This window comes from Lycorma delicatula, chromosome 9 (genome assembly GCF_047948215.1).
Source record: "Lycorma delicatula isolate Av1 chromosome 9, ASM4794821v1, whole genome shotgun sequence".
NCBI lineage: Eukaryota > Metazoa > Arthropoda > Insecta > Hemiptera > Fulgoridae > Lycorma > Lycorma delicatula.
In genome coordinates this window covers 74,180,354-74,186,353 of record NC_134463.1, presented here as the reverse complement: position 1 = coordinate 74,186,353, position 6,000 = coordinate 74,180,354, and positions in this window count along the sequence as shown.

Below are 6,000 nucleotides of genomic sequence, written 5' to 3'. Positions count from 1 at the left end.
ATATCAAAATATTTTATATCGCCCTAAATTTTGAGAAGATATTTAAATTTTAACAAAATATAAACGATGAATAACAAACAATACAATCACATTTTCACATCTGATACTAGTGTAGAATAATGATATATGGATAAGGACAATATTTACATACTATGCATATTTTGTTAGATAAAGAATTCAGATAAGAATGAATGATGTTTTTACAATAAAAAAATATGTTTGACGTATTGTTTCCTATATACATACATACATACACACACACACACACACACACACACACACACACACACACACACACACACACACACACACACACACACACACATATATATATATATAGTATACGTTTTTCATATATGTTATGTTATAGATTTGAAGAGAACTTGGAAAAGTTGGTTATAAGATTGAAGATACAAATATAAAGGAACAACTGTGAACTGGTACCCTTCACAGAATATATATTGACTATTTTAAAACAAGTATACTATACTCAAATGTATATTCATATATATTGACTAAAAATATGATTTTTTTCTCTCTCCATTATTCTTTTGATTGAAGGGGATGAAGTAGGATGAACGGGGTTGATGGGTTAGTTATTTTTAATTCAACGAGCATAACACCATGACTAACTCATATACACACACTCATATGGTACGTATTTTCATACGCATCATTCGTTGATTTTTTTTCGTGACGAACGGTTACAGATAAATTGTCTACACAATTCGATGTGCATCTGTTATTATTAATCTAAAATCATCCCGCTTTATCCCAAGGGATTAAAAATCTGTTCAACATCGCATACTGGCTACCTCATAGTCTATCTATAGTATGTAGTTACATATATATATGAATATATATAATACAAAGGGAAACACGTAATAACACAATAAATCCAAACGGCTGATTCTGTTATCTGAGAATTTCGTTATCATTCGCTATGATCCATAACCTATATTAAAAAATCTACGGGTCGAAGTTCTTTATTAATTTGTAATCCCTCACTTTAATGTATTCCAATTTTAAATGGCATATATTTAAAATTCAGTAGTCAGGAGTAAATAGAAAGATGATTTATTAAATGATAAATCGTTTTCAATTTTTAGACGAAACATTTCAATAAATCTTTCATTATAATAAATAGCTTCATCAATTTCCCATTTAAATTTGAAATCTCGTTATTATTTATTTATTTTAAATTATATCTAAATATTAAAATATTTAAATATTAAACTAAAAAAATTTAGTTTTTCTGCAATTATTTTGTAAATAATTTAGTTACAGTCTTCGTTGAGAGAGCATTCATTACATGAGGCCAGAAATAATATCAGCATGGATCGACGTCGCTCACTCAATTATGAAAAGAGTATTAAAGGAACATAGCTTTTCTCATATTTAAAGCTTTACTTCAACGGCAAATCGAGATATCTAAGCAACTAATTAAGATACAAAATTCGTACGGGTATTACAACACTCACCACGTCAGCGCCATCAAATGAACCACGCCGATAATTTAATTCCTAAAAACGTTTTGAGGGAACATTAATTAAATTAACCAGTAAGAAAGGATATATACATGCTATCTGATAGATTTAACGGGTTGAAAAATTACATAATAAATGTATTCGAATATTTTGGTTTTTAAAATCTGAAATAGAATTTCAGAATTTTACTTAAATTATTTCATTATAGAAATTTGCCACATTCTTGAGTTAAGATATTTATTGATGTTATGTAGCAGTATGAATCCCTTAGTTTTTACACTATTGTGCAAAAAGGAGTGTAATGTATTTTGGGTGTATGTATATATGTTTGTTACACCGTAGCAGCTCAACGGCCGAACCGATTTAGATGTATAACCCTGCGTTGGAATCCTTACGTTACCGGGAGTGTTATAGGTTATAAAAATATTTGTATATGTATATAAATATATATGTGGCAGTGGAGATTTGCCGGTTGACGCACAAACTTTAATGAATTGAATTAATGAACTGTGAACTGTGAGTCTCTATCATTGTGTTAGCTAAGTTTGAAGTGAGTGATTCAAATTAGTCGAATGGATAATATTAAAAAAATAATAAAATTTTTTTACGTTAAATAAAATAATATTAAATGAATTTTAAAAAAAATCTGTTTAATAATAATGGGCTTCCCGTGGGGATTACGTTTGAAGCTAGAGTGGTGGGATAATGCAAGCACATCGCGCTAGGCTAAATCAATCATCACCATCAGCTGGTAACAAACAGGGTGCCCCTGAGTCGCTGTTTTGGGAGGTGCAATGGGATGCTCGTATAATATCTCTACAAACAATCGTCCGATTTTCAAAATTCAAACGAGTATTTGTTAATAAGTTGAAGGTTAACTTTTTCATGCATCACATAGACTCTTGATCTAACAGAACACGGTTATTCGGAAATGTTGTTACATCTTCGCAACCGAGCTTCCGATTTTTAAATTCAAACGGGGTATTTGCTAATATAATACAAAATCACGATGGAATCAAACAAAAACAAAAATTAACTGATATACTCAGAAAAATCGAGTGGCTTGCGCTATGCCGAAACCATCTTGAGCTCGGCGAGCTCCCACAAACGGTCTTTGTATATTTTGATGAGAGTACGATTAGAGATAACGCTGTTGACATCAGACTGAGGTTCAAGAACTCTATTGTCGTATTTAATACTTTAGGGGGACAGGGCAAAGTGGAACGACATATGCTACCACTAATAATGTGGTGGTCTGTGATGATGTACAAAGTACAAAGGACTATCCTAGATACAGCTTGTAGATCTGAGCAGTCGCGTCTTTGCCTACGTAGCACTGTGTGGAGTGAGACGGTTGGAGAGTTTAGCCGTTAGTTGTTTGGATCCCACAAAATTGCCGTATGATCCGCACGATAAAAATTCTCTCAAGGAACTAAATCGCTTGAGAAATCTGTAAACTCAGATTGGTGTACGCTAGTAAAATATTTACAGTTTTCTCATTTGGCTAAGTACGTTAAATACATTATATCCATAAGTTTACGAATCGTGAATTTTTCTTGATGATCACTAAAATGTATTAAATAATAAAAACAATTATAAAAATTAAAAAGCACGACTGCCAAAAAAGTAAATAAAAGAAGACAGTAAATCGAAGTAAAAAAAGAAAACAAAGTACGTAAATAGAAGACTGAACAGCTTTATGCAGTATTTAATTAAATAAAATAATGGGTGACCGCCAATCAACTTTCAGAAAGTTTTAATTTGTTTAAACGTATTTTTCATGTTGTTGAAAAAGCAGGCGTTTAAGGTTGTCTAATCATTAAGTTCTCACCAGGTCTTATATCGATAAGAAAATTTTATCCTTCAACGAAAATATTTAAATGCATTCGGGGGGCTTTTTAATACAGAATAATTATTATTCAGTGTTCTTTAATATAGAATAATTACTATTCAGAGGTTAAATTTATTATTCATTTAACAAAGCTATTATACAGTGTGGCTGAAAGTCACCGTACCGCTACATTAACGAAAAATATGAGTTAGGATATGTATTTAGAACATATGGTATTTTCGTTGAGACCCACTGGACCATTGAAACTAATACTATTTATCAAGTGAGTAAATAAAATAATTTATTATTACATCGCATTTTTCATTTATAACGAATTAAAAAATTTATTTTTTTAACTTTAGGGGTTACGGTGGCTTTCCGGCCACTATGTACTACAAAACTGAAAAAACTTGTTATTCGACACCGGATTATATGTTTTAAGTGGATATCTTAAAAACTATTGAAGTTACAGTTCTGCCATCTACTTTATAAAGTTTAGAAACTACCAACTTTACTTCTGAATTTGCACGAGAAAATTTACAGTAGGGCTTCTTTTTAATAGAAGAGCTGAAATCCGGGCGAAATTTTCGTTAATCGTATATGGAAAACAAAGCATTTTCACACCTATATATATATATATATATATATAAATATATAAACCTACCTCGTATATATATATATATATTTATATATATATATATATACATATTTTTACGTAACTGTTTACAAATGGTAATTGTTAAAAACCTTAATGGGTATCTATTTAGATAAAAATTTTTGTAACAATTTTGAGAATAACCTCGTTTTCCAACCTCTGAAAATTCATTGTTAACTTTATATTATTTCCCAGGATCAAGAACTTCACCGGTGAGAGCCCGCAGAAAACTAGACGGCACGATAAAGTCAATGAACTACGTTTACAGTTGATCTCAAGCATAACCTAACCTAAAAGTGAAATGAAAATGGGTAAAAAAATTTTAAAATAAGCATGAAAACATTATATTTCAGTTCAATTAGATTTTTAATAAAGAATACTTTCAAAAAATACCTCCGATTTTGTTAGACGTTTTTTTCTTCCATTTGATGAACTGCGAGACTCCAATATGTCACTTTTCCTTAAAAAGGTCGGTTTACGAGTCGCACCGCTAGGTAGCAGTACTTGATAGTACTAGGTAGCGTACAAAAACTTGATTGATAAAAACTTGAAATAATAAAATTTAAAGGAAAATATACTACAGCTTGTTTTAATAGTAAATGTTCTTATGCCAGTGAAAGTACTGAACATGAAACAATATTTTTAATTTCCATCAGGAAATAAGAGATTATAACTGCTAATAAAACACAAAAATCACGAACAGTAGGAAGGTGTTGCAAATACGGTAACAAAGATTTGTTACACAAAACAGAAAGAAATTCGATTGGTAAAATTTTTATTCTACAATTAGAACTATTTGAACTAATTGACGGAGAAATAAAAAAATTTCATTTAATAATAATAATAATAATAATAATAATAATATAAAAAGTGTGTCCGCGGATACGATAAAAATAAACGGTTAAGTTACAAAGTACACTTACAAGTAAGTTACACTTACAAAGTGCGATATTACATCACGGATCTTCAATTCGTGAAGGTCATTATACTAGTTTTATTAAAAAAGGAAAAATATGGTATGAAGTGAATAATATGATTATCAACAAAAAAAAGCTGGCCAGGAAATTAAAAAAAAAATGTATATTTGTTTGTTTTAGAAAGGCAATAAATTTTAATAATAAATCCATAACATAATAATCAGTAATTCATAGAAAAACAAAAGAATAATCTAACAAAACGCAGTGATACCAAAAAATATTTTCCCGTTTTTCCCTTTCCCCGTTTTCTCCTTTTTTCTTTTTTCCATTTTCCCCTTTTTCCCTTATTAAATTTTTCCCTCTTTCCCTTTTCCTATTTTTCCCTTTCTCCCTTTTTTCCCGCGCGTATATCGGTCCAATAGTTTTTTAATCTATACCTGACACACATATCGGAAACATTAAAATGGAATCGTAAAATATTTAGTATAGCGTGCGTTGCTTTTACATCCAACAGATAGTGCTGTTAATAAAAAAAAATGTATATATTTACCTGTCACAGGAATGACATCTTAGGTATATAAATAGTATGTATATAAAAACGCGCGTATTCGTTGTGTCAAAATTTCAAAGTAATCGGTGAAGAAATTTCGGAGATTTAAGTTTTTGAACAAACGAACATTTACATTTTTATTTATATAAATATATAGCCTATGACACTCCTGGTAACATACGGAATCCAACGTGGGTTCATTTAAAGAGAAAAAATACCGACTAGGTTTATCAGTTACAGATTTGACATTTTTACGTTCCCGTCTAGCGCTGTAGCAGTAGAACGGAAGTATTGTAATCGGTTGAATTTGGGCATATGCGGTTTTCACCGGATCTTGACATTTTGACGACCTAAGGAACCCAAAAAACCGGATGGGAATTTTCCGGATGTTCGTATGTACGTGTGAGTAGTATTCGGTGTCTCACACCGTATATCTCCAGAATTAGTGAGCCGATTTTGACCACTTGGTATGATACTGTATATACTTCTGTTATGGGGCATTGATGCCATTCAATTTTCAACTTATAAGGTCAAGGGGGTGAGGTGTTGCTGTACAGCAA